Here is a 12,279-nt window from a genome sequence, read left to right as displayed (position 1 = left end):
AGTGGAATTTACATTACACAACATGGACGATGATTATGATGTAATGTTAGGTGAAAAAACAAAACAAAATTCTACAACCGTTACATTCACAAAGATGTAAATATGCTCAGGAAAAGAATCGCGTGGTTACTGTGCTAGTGTTGGAGGATTATAGGCAACTGCTTTGACTTTATTTTTCAGACTTTAAATAATACTTATATTATTTCTGTAATTTAAAAATAAAACATTCTTTTTAGGAAATATATACCATATATACACATACATACATACATCTATATATAGAAGTATATATGTATAGGATATAGATATGTGCGTATATACGATATATAGATAGGATATAGAATTTATAGATATGTACATATATATGTTGATATGTGTATATAAATATATAGAGATATATGTGTATATATAAAATGTATTTTTTTACTTAGCCTCTCAGCATTCATATCCATGTGTATATATAAAATATATATACATTTTATGTATATATAAATTTTATAATTTATATATAAGATATATACACATGTCTATATATTTTACGCATATTTAATATATACCTATGTGTATATGATATATACACCTACATCTATATACATATATACACCTGTTATATATGTATGTATATTATATATACACCTATATTATATATAATACATATGTATAAGATATATTTATATACACACACACACACACACACACACACACACACGCCTCCTAATGGATGAGAAACCCTCTGAACTTTGCAATGGCGATACCAGTGGAAAGAAGTTGCCTTTTGATGGTTAAGAGAATTCTTAGCAAATGTGAATATGCCCATAATCTTCGCAGATGTGATTTTTGTTTAGTCTCATTAAATAAATGTTAGAAACAGTTGAAAATCTTTGGAATATTGATTATTTAAAGAATTCAATATTTTTTCTCCCCATATATGGTAGATATGGTGGTTTGGCACTTAGCATCTTACACTCCTCCTTGGACTGCAGTGGCCAGAACATGTAAAGCCACATTTCTCAGACTTTCTTGCAGCTAAGGGTCTAGCCATGAATTATATTCTGGCAATAGATGAATTAGAAAGATCTGGAAAGTGAACATGAGCTGAAGCTCCCTTCCTGCTCTTTGATGTTTTCTGCTGCCTAGCAAGGTCAGAGACACTTGAGGCAGGAACAGTTGGGGTGGGCAGTGGGTTCCCTACTGCAACAGCATGGCAGTGTTTGGTCACCAGATTCATGGATGCTGAGAGGTATTTATGGAATTAGGGGGTGCAGCAGTGACAAGTGGCAGCCTCCTGACCCCTGCACCATGACTTTGTAGGTGGCCTTCTGATTCCTTGCCTTTGAGGCCATAGCAGAGGTAGCCAGTCCCTTGGGAAGCCAGTTTGGCAGTGTGGATCTGTGCCTAAACCCCTCCCCACAGTATTGTGCATAGCAGCGAAAGGGCATAGTAATGAAGGAGCCATCCCGGATGTCACAAGGCAGCAGCTGGTCCAGCTCCCAGACCTCTAGAGAAGGCATGCTGCGAGAGGGTGGCATCCCAGACAGCGTAACCCAGTGCTTGGGCCACACTGCCATCAGGAAGGGAGCAGCTCTGTCTTTGAAAGGCAAGAACATGGCGACCAGGAGCAGAGGAGTGGCAGCTCATTTGGTCCTCTCCCGTGGGGCAGGCCAGGAAGCTCAGAATGACTTGTCGCTTCTGTCGGAGTCTTTCGTAAAGTTCCTGAACGTTGTAGTTCTGAAGATGTCATCATGCAGCCCTGGCCTAACTGGAAGCCAAGCTCCATTTAGAAAGAGGAAGCTGTAGAATGTGCAGGGCAAGAAGCACCTGACTTGGAGGCGTGGACCTGTGCAAGCCCTGCTTCCAGTGTTCACTAGCTGAGTGGCTCTGGCCTGTTTCTGGCAAGCTTCCTCCTCTGTAGACTTTGGTCATTCATACTACATGGTGAACAAAATGTAGAGGAAAATAAACTCTATATTTGGAAGAGTATATATCTGAATTATATATGCTTCACCGTGGGAGCTCATGGTGAAGTTTAGATGTAATTTTGGAGAGTCGGGGAACGGAGGACAGAAAATGAGGGGTGCAGAGGGAAGAGGTTCAGGCTTTCTCCCAAATCCTGCTTTTTTTTTTTATAAGAATTACTCTAACCCTGACATCCATCTGCTCCATGCAACACACAGGTACATTACTACCCTACTTATAATTTAGCCAGTGCTGGGTGTCTCCCTGGGTCCCAGCACTCCTCTGCTTTGTGCCAGAGAGAAGACTCCTGGCCACGGAGCAACTGCAGCTAGCATTATGTCAACTAGGGCACCTGGTGGTGTGGTGTGCTTTCAGGCTTTGTTAGTCTTTGGTGTTTTGTGGGTTTTTCTGGTTTGTTTGTTTGTTTGTTTGTTTTTGAGACAGTCTCGCTCTATGACCCTGGCTGGAGTGCAGTGGTATGATCACTGCTCATGCAGCCTTGAACTCCTGGGCTCAAGCAATCCTCCTGCCTCAGCCTCCCGAGTAGCTGGAACTACAGGCACTTGTCACCACACCTGGCTAATTTTTAAATTTTTCTGTAGACACAAGGTCCCACTATATATTGCCCAGGCTGATCTCAACCTTCTGGACTCAAGCAATCCTCCTGCCTCAGCTTCCCAAAGTCCTTGGATTACAGGTGTGAGCTACTGCACCTGGCCTGTTTTTTATAATGCACTCTCATCCCCATCCCGGTAATTTTAAGTGGAGTGCATATGTTGGGAGGGCCTCAAAGGACTCTGGGCACACAGTCCCTCCCTCCCTCATACAGGTCTTGTCCTGTAGCCCCAGATTCCTTGCTTTCCCTAGGACAGTGCTGTGTTTCTAAATCTATCCGAGACTCATACAGAAATGAGTCTCCCCATGAGATGGACGAATAAATGGAGGCAAAAGCTAGCCTCCCTCTCAAACCCCAAGTCAGATAAAGAAGAGATGGGAAAGAGCCATCAGATGGGTGAACACAGGGCTGCCTCACTTTGCCAGGCACCCTTGTACAACCAGTGGTGACTGGCAAGGGTCAGAGCTGGGGTGTAATCAGTAACTGGAGAGAGAAGCGTTGATCTGCCTCCCAGGAGCCTGCCGGTGCCCTGGCGTCCTCCGACTCTGCTGCTTGACTCTACTAATCATCATGCCACGTGACGCGGGTGGGTCACCACAAGAGCTGACATCTGCATTTTTCCCTCTCCTCGCCTATTTCCACAAATACACTGGGTGCCCCCATCACCTAATAGAACCTCTCTTCCCTGCTCCTTACCTGAAGCTAGTACCCTACGTCTCTCCTCCATTCTAAAGTCCTCGGGAGAGGAATCTCCCTGCTCTCTCTGCTAAAAATGCACTCAGTCTTTAACCCTTTGTGTGACAGTTTCTTTTCTTTTCCTTTTTTTTTTTTTTTTTTTTTTTTAGACGGAATCTCACTCTGTCGCCAGGCTGGAGTGCAGTGGCGCAATCTCGGCTCACTGCAACCTCCGCCTAGAGGATTCAGGTGATTATCCTGCCTCAGCCTCCTAAGCAGCTGGGATTATAGGCGCCTGCCACCATTGCATGGCAGTTTCTAACCCTTGCAGTTTTCTACAGGAATTTTCGTGTGCCAGCCACATCGGCTGCTCCTCCCAGCATGAACCTCTCAGCCTCCGCCTCCTCTGGAATCCCTTCCTCACTTCCGCTCGCTTTCTTGGGGCCCTCTGCCTTTTCTCCCCCTCCTTCCTGCCTCCCTGCAACCCCCGTCCTGGCAGCTGCTGTCCTGTCCTCCCGTTGGTCATCTCTCCTATTCCCACACCCCAGTTACGAACCCCAGCTGCTACTCATTCCAGTCCCACGTATTCATGTGTCTCCTGGCAACTCTACCTGAATATTCTGCCGCACCTAAAGCTCAGAAAGCATACAATATTTGTGTCCTGGGAGTGCTCTAACAAAATGCCACAAACTGGGTGACTTAAAACAACAGAAATGTGGCCGGGCGCGGTGGCTCAGGCCTGTGATCCCAACACTTTAGGAAGCCGAGGCAGGAGGATCACGAGGTCAGGAGTTCAAGACCAGCCTGACTAACATGGTGAAACCCCGTCTCTACTAAAAACACAGAAATTAGCCGGGCGTGGTGGCATGCACCTGTAATCCCAGCGACTTGGGAGGTTGAGGCAGGAGAATCGCTTGAACTCAGGAGGCGGAGGTGGTAGTGAGCTGAGATCATGCCACTTCACTTCAGCCTGGGCAACAGAGTGATACTCTGTCAAAAAAGAAAGAAAGAGAGAAAGAGAGAGAGAGAGGAAGGACGGAAGAAAGGAAGGAAGGAAGGAGAAAGAAGGAAAGAAAGAAAGAGAAAGAAAAAAAGGAAGGAAGGAAGGAAAGAAAGAGAAAGAAAGAAAAAGAAAGAGAGAAAGAGAGAAAGAGAGAGAAAGAAGTAAGTTAGTTCTGGAGGCCAGCAGTCTGAGATGGAGGTGTCAGCAGGGCCATGCTCTCTCTGAAAGCTATCCTGGAGGACCCTCCCCCGCCAGTTCCCAGCTTCTGGTCACTCCTTGGCTTGTAGACGCATCACTCCGACCCCTGCCTCTGTTGCCATGTGGCACCCTCCCTGTGTGTCTCTGTGCCTGTCCAACCCCTCTCTTCTTATAAAGATACTTGTCATATTGGATTCAGGGCCCATCCTAATCCAGTATGACCTTGCCTTAACTTGATTACATCTGCAAAGACTGTATTTATAAGTAAGGTCACATTCACAGGTTCTGGGTGGACATGAATCGGGCGGGGGGGACAGACACTATTCAACTCAGTCCAGTGAGGCAAGAGCACCAAGAGGCCTGCGTTCCTGTCTTAACTAACATCCCTTTTTCTCGTTCCTTCATCTGTGAAATGATTATCTGGATTGGACTCACTGGTGTGCAGACCCCTCCAGCTCTGTCCTTCTAATCTTTCTTCACAATCACCAACTCCTTCTTTTTTTTTCTTTTTTATTAACACGGAGTCTCGCTCTGTTACCCAGCACAGTGGGGTGATCTCAGCTCACTGTAATCTCTGCCTCCCAGGTTGCAGCAATTCTCCTGCCTCAGCCTCCCAAGTAGCTGGGATTACAGGCACCTGCCACCACTCCCGGCTAATTATGGGGGGTTTTTGGTTTTTTTTTTGCGGGGGGGGGGGGGGACGGGTTTGACACAAAGTCTCACTCTGTCACCTAGGCTGGAGTGCAGTGGCATGATCTCAGCTCACTGCAACCTCTGCCTCCAGGGTTCAAGCGATTCTCATGCCTCAGCCTCCCGAGGAGCTAGGATTCCAGGTGCCCGCCACCATGCCCGGCTAATGTTTGTATTTTGGTAGAGACGGGGTTTCACCATGTTGGCCAGGCTGGTCTCAAACTCCTGATCTCAGGTGATCCACCTGCCTCGGCCTCCCAAAGTGCTGGGATTACAGGCGTGAGCCACCACGCCTGGCCTAGTTTTTGTATTTTTAGCAGAGACGGGGCTTCACCATATTGGCCAGGCGGGTCTCAAACTCCTGACCTTGAGTGGTCTGCCCACCCGAGCCTCCCAAAGTGCTGGGATTACAGGCGTGAACCACTGCACCTGGCCACCAACTCTTTCTAATGCCATTTTTTCCCCTTGCATTTACCTCCTTTTTACCAACCTGCGGCCAAGCATAGAGTCATCTCTCTCTTTTTTTGACTCTTAGATCCTATTAGCCACATCTGGATCCAGCCTCTGAGACAGCATCATCTATAGCTATAGTGACTCTGTAATTTATCATCATAACTGGGACACTTTTTGAGAATGAAAAAGGTCATTGTTAACAATTCCACCAGGACAGAGGGTATAAGCTGAGACTATCCTGGGAAAACCAGGACATAGAGTCACCTAATTATAGCCAGACCTTGCTTGTCATCCCCAAAACCATGTCCCTCAACCTATAGCCCTTGTCTCTTCTTATATCCTCTTGGAAGGGAAGACTCTCCACATCTCCACTGTTGAAATGATGCTCAACATTCATTTCTCAACTCAGACACCTCACCTTCCATGAAGTCTTCTCTGACCCCTAAAAAGTAAGAGGAACCCTGGAGTTCTTCCCTGCCTCTTCCACAGCTCTTAGAACCTTGCACTTTACAATAGCTCTGGAAGCCATGTCTTAGCCCTCCCATTACACTCTAAGTTCCTTGAATACACACAATGAATAAACAGTACATATTATTAGATGAGTCAGAGTTTCTTTGGAAAAGAGCTTCATCTGCCTATATAACAGCATGAAAATATTGCAGACGTCCATGATTCCCAGGGAGTTAAAGAACATGTTGCACCTCAGAGCTGGAGGTTCCGAGCACAGGTTGTGGAGAAGAGAGAAAAAGTTGACTTTTTTTTTTTCTTCCAAAGTATATGTCACAAACACTAAATTAGGGAGCTACCTTTCTTTTCTTTTTTTTTTTTTTTGAGATGGAGTCTTGCTCTGCCACTCAGGCTGTAGTGCAATGGTGTGATCTCAGCTCACTGCAACCTTCGCCTCCCAGGTTCAAGTGATTCTCCACCCCAGCCTCCTGAGTAGCTGGGATTACAGGCACGCATCACCACGTCTGGCTAATTTTTGTATTTTTAGTACAGGCGGGGTTTCACCAAGTTGGCCAGGCTGGTCTCAAACTCCTAACCTCAGATGATCCACCTGCCTCAGCCTCCCAAAGTGCTGGGATTACAGGCGTGAGCCACTGCGCCCGGCCAGGGGACTACCTTTCTTAGGACAACATGGAGTTACTAAGCTGGGGAACTGGAAGAGAACTAGAGTACAATATAGTCTATAAGTCCTTTCTTACAGGTGGACAAAAGAGATCCAAGGTAAAGTAACATGTCCAAGGACACAAAAGTGGTTGGCGGCAGAGCTGGGATAAAACCCCAGGTGTGTCATTCAATACCCGTTCACTTACTCACCTTTGAAATAAACTCAGAGCCTGATAAAACTCCTTTATTGCTATCATTTGTCATATCTCAGATGCCTGCTCTGTAAAAATCAATAGTCATCAATTCTCCACTCTGGTCAGGTTCACCTGACACAGCACATTAGCACATGGCCACATTTGCACAGTTTTGTACTGAGCTCTATGCACAGTGAATAAGAGAGTTCACTGACCACGATCCTTCAGGCAGCAAAGTCGCTGTATTTCCCTGCCTCAAATAGACTACTGAGCAGAGAAGAGGCCCCTCTGTAGGAGGATGGAGATGATATCGCATAAAAATAACAAGCATGTGCTTTGGAGACAGATCAGGATTGAGTAAAACCCACTGCTTCCAAGAGTTGCCCTTGGGAGAAGCAGCTCATTTGCAATTGGAAGCACCAACCACTGTGGTTTTCCGTTTACGTTCCATGTGTTTTCTCTGTCCACAGCATCTAATTATGCCTTGCTGGTCTCTCCTGACTTTAGTCGTATGTGTGTCTCAAGTCTGGACCTCTGTTTCAGCTGCTGTTGGGGGGCAACTGCAGAGTGATTGTGAATTTGCAGGAGAAAGATGTGCAAAGTGGGCCAGGTTGCCACCTACCAAAGCAGGGGGCGCAAAGTTAGCACTGAGAGTCTCTCAGGTGGGAGGGAGAGAAGGGTTAACCAAGGATCTCCACTTGGTGGCCTGTCTCCACACTCCTTCAGAAACATTGGGTAGCAGAGAGGAACCCTGGGAGTGGCCTCAAAGAGCAGCCAGATCTTCCCCCTCCTCTCAGGCTCCCAGGCTGAACCCTTCAGCTACTGTGTTGGTAGATGGAGCCCCAGTATCTGAGACTCCCGATGTGGCTGTGCTAGAATGGGCTGGATGGTACCTTTTCCCTACATCAAAGCTCCAGGCTATGGGGAAATTCAGCCACATACACACTGTGAAGTTCTTAATTCTGCTTTATTAATTTCCAGAGTCCTACTTGATGTAATAAACACATTCTTCTCAATTGAGCCCAAATGTGGTAATTCATAAAATTTGTCTATGTAGCAAGATGCTACGTAGCAGTTTTCCCCAAGAAATCTGCCTATTCAGGACAGATTTTCAAGAATCAGGACATTTGGTGAACATAATCAGAAAGAGTATTTTTAGTCCAGTTTTTAAAACTAACCAGCTGTGATGCAACACGTTTAGAAAACGGTCTGGCAATATCTAGTAAAGCTGCATATACACATGACCTATGACTCAGCAGTTCTACTCCTAATATATACCCCAGGAACACCTACTTGGTGCACCGAAAGACGTTCACAAAAATGCTCATAGCAGCACAATTCACAATAGTCCCAAGCTGGAAACAACCCAACTGTTCATCAGTAGCAGGATGGATAAATAAACGGTGGTATGTTCACACAATGCAATGTGACACAGCAACAAAAAGGAATGATTCTCAACTTTGGACAACAACATGGTTCAATATCACAAACACAATGTGCAGCAAAAGAAGCCAGACACAAAATAGTAGACAATATGATTCATTTAACATACAGTTCAAGAACAAAGAAAGCTAATTGATAGTGTTAGAAACCAGCATAGTCATTACCCTTGTGGCTGCAGGGAAGCGTGAGAGACCTCCTGGGATTCTGGTTGTGTTCTGGTTTTTTTTATTTGGTGTGTTCACTTCACGGAAATTCATTGAACTGGACACTTACGATTTCTACACTTTTTATAACATATATGTTATAAGTCAATATATAACTATAAATGTAGAAATATTTATATATTCTGGAGAAAAAATATAGTAAATATTTGCTTAATTGATTGAGGAGGAAGCAGAGAATAGCAGGAAAGTTTAAAGTTTATAGGAAAGGTAAACTTTGAAGTCAGAACTCCTGACTTACCACCTACTACCTAACTGTGTGTCCTTGGAAAAATTACTTACCATCTCTGAGTCTAGTTCTCAGTTATAAAATGAACACAAAGAATTCCTACATTACAGAATTAAATGAGAAATTACAGAAGGCACCTGATATATATTAATGCTATTATACATATATAGACTACTGCTATATGTATAACATATAATACATATAATAGTGATATATATATATGCCAAACTGTCAATTTCCCCTTAGTGTTTGGCTAATATTTGTCAGCATTTACTATAGTCATAGACAGTTGCCCAGGCTGGAGCACAATGGCATGATCTCAGCTCACTGCAACCTCTGCCTCCCGGGCTCAAGCAATTGTCCTTCCTCACCCTCCCGAGTAGCTGGAATTACAGGCACCCACCACCACGCCTGACTAATTTTTGTATTTTTAGTAGAGATGGGGTTTCACCATGTTGGTCAGGCTGATCTCGAACTCCTGACCTCAGGTGATCCACCCTCGGCCTCCCCAAGTGCTGGGATTACAGGCATGAGCCACCATGCCTGGCCTGCCACAGAGATTTTTCATAGCATGTTTATGTTCACCAAAGATCTGTCTCTTAATCAGCAGTTAATTCTGCTTTTTAAGTGTCCTCTGGCCAGGCGCAGTGGCTTACACCTGGAAACAACCCAACTGTTCATCAGTAGCAGAATGGATAAATAAAATCCCAGCACTTTGGGAGGCCAAAGCGAGCAGATCAACTGAGGTCAGGTGTTCAAGACCAGCCTGGCCAACATGGTGAAACCCTATCTCTACTAAAATTACAAAAATTAGCTGGGCATGGCGGCGGGCGTCTGTAATCCCAGCTACTCAGGGAGGCTGAGGCACAAGAATCGCTTGAACCCTGGAGGCGGAAGTTGCAGTGAGCTGCGATCACGCCACTGCACTCCAGCCTGGGCAACAAAAGCGAGACTCTGACTCGAAAAAAAAAAAAATTGTCCTTTTTTTTTTCCAAAAATCAAAATCTATTTGATAAATGCAAGTATATAAAATCAGGACATGAACATGATTTGCTCAGTTTAATGAACTTAATTTTAAGATATAGATCAATTCAAATTCTCATCAATTGTGTCACATCCATAAAAGTTACTTTAAGGGCATTAGCAGGCTCTCAAAATTGATCAATTTGGCACAAGTAAACCATGTTTCTCTTAAAAGGCTTGTGCACTCACCAAGGCACAAGGGTGTTACAGTTGAGCACATTTACACGGGTAGAAACACAGAGTGCCTTCTTGTAGCTTTGCTGTCTTCCCCTCTGTCCTTCTGTCACTGTCCTAGGAGAGCAGTGAACTCACTTAGTTTCAGTGTCTCTCCATTCCCGGAAGTTGGTGGCCAAGTCATCCTAAAAAATGGCAACTTGATAACTTTCCAGCACTTTCAGATATCTTATCTCCTTTCCTTCTTAGGGCTGTTATTAAGGAGTAAGCTGGAGAAATGCAGGCCATGTAATTTTATATGATACTTGGATCTATTTGTTGCTGCACCCCAAGAGGGTTGATTAATGGTGACCATATCAGCAGGAAGGGGGTGGGACACAGGACTCTGTCCTTGACTTAGGTTCAACTCAACTATTTTTTTTTTTTTTAACCAACTACTAGAAAAAGTCCTGGGATGCAGATTTATCAACCTCTTAGAAGACAAAGCTAGGGGGAGTCACTTCTTAGAATGTTAAAATTCAAATTTTGTTTTGTTTTGTTTTGTTTTGTTTTTTGAGACGGAGTTTCGCTCTTGTTGCCCAGGCTAGAGTGCAGTGGCGCAATCTCGGCTCACCGCAACCTCCACCTTCAGAGTTGAAGCGATTCTCCCGCCTCAGCCTCCCGAGTAGCTGAGATTACAGACATCTGCCACCATGCTCGGCTAATTTTGTATTTTTAGTAAGATGAGGTTTCTCCATGTTGGTCAGACTGCTCTTGAACTCCCAACCTCAGGTGATCCACCCATCTCAGCCTCTCAAGGAGCTGGGATTACAGATGTGAGCCCTTGCACCTGGCCTCAAAATTATTTTTAAAATCTTTAAAAGTATGAAATTTTACCCTTAAATCCTAAACATTAGGGATTTACTGAACAGGACTCAGCACTCCTAAGCAGATAAAACTTCACATGGCACTGTCCTCGCCCCCCAAGCTTGGGGGGCAAACTCCAGCTCCTAGAACTCCAGCTCCTAGAACAATTTTCCCTGGCTCTCTTCACCTGGATAGTTGTTACTTGTCCTTCCAGTCCCCATTTAGATGTCACCTCCTCTGGGAAGCCATGCTGACCTCACAAATTTGCTTCTAGTTGCTCAAGCCAAAAACCCTGGAGTCATTCTTAAGTCCTTGTCTTTCACACAGAAAATTCCATCAGTCAAGAATCATGCCAGCTCTACCTCCAAAGTGTCACTTTCCAATATACAGTATAGCTGTATGTATTCTTTTTAAATGTCTAACTGGGTTATTTATGGTTTTATTTATTGTGCTTATTTGTTTGTGTTTATTGACTGTTTCCCCCAATAAAATGTGTCTCAAGAGAGACAGAACTTCGATCTGTTTACTGATACTTCCCAGAATCTACAGCGGTCCTCCGGAAGACATGGTAGAAACCCAAAAAGTATTTATTTTTTATAAATGAGCAGATAAATATTCGGTACTCCTGTATCACCCTGAATTCTCTCATAAGACTTTGTATCCTGTCACGTAATTGACAGAGGTTTGTGTCTACATAAAAACCTGTCTTTTGGCCAGGTGTGGTGGCTCACACCTGTAATCCCAGCACTTTGGGAGGCCGAGGCAGGAGGATCACCTGAGGTCGGAAGTTTGAGACCAGCCTGACCAACGTGGAGAAACCTCATCTCTATTAAAAATACAAAATTAGCCAGGCGTGGTGGTGCATGCCTGTAATTCCAGCTACTCGGGAGGCTGAGGCAAGAGAATTTCTTGAACCCAGGAGGCAGAGGTTGCAGTGAGCTGAGATCGTGCCATTGCACTCCAGCCTGGGCAACAAGAGCGAAACTCCATCTCAAAAAAACAAAACAAAACAAAACAAACAAACAAAAACTGTATTTTAATCACACTTTTGCCCATGAATAAATTCTAGTTGTCATGTAATGATTTGACCATTTCGCTAGACTACAAACCACAAACAGCCCATAGCTGGTCAGCCTGGCTGACTGCAGTACCCGCAGCACCTTGGGGCAGTGCTCTGTAGAGAGAAATAGCACATGCATTAAGTGCCAGGCACTCTTCTGTGTTTTACAGGCACTAATTCATTTAACCTTCACAACTACTCAATGAGGTGGGTACTACTGCTATCTCTACTTTATAGACAAAGAAATTGAGGCCCTGAAAAGTTAAGAAATATGTACAGTGGCACATAGCAAGAGATGGATCTTGGATTCTGACCTAGGAAATCTGGCTCCAGAGCTCAAGTTCTAAACTACTACGCTGAAGTGCCTCATCTTCACAGGACACTCAAT

This window comes from Hylobates moloch, unplaced genomic scaffold (assembly GCF_009828535.3).
Source record: "Hylobates moloch isolate HMO894 unplaced genomic scaffold, HMol_V3 SCAFFOLD_22, whole genome shotgun sequence".
Lineage (NCBI taxonomy): Eukaryota > Metazoa > Chordata > Mammalia > Primates > Hylobatidae > Hylobates > Hylobates moloch.
This window is presented reverse-complemented; position numbering follows the sequence as displayed.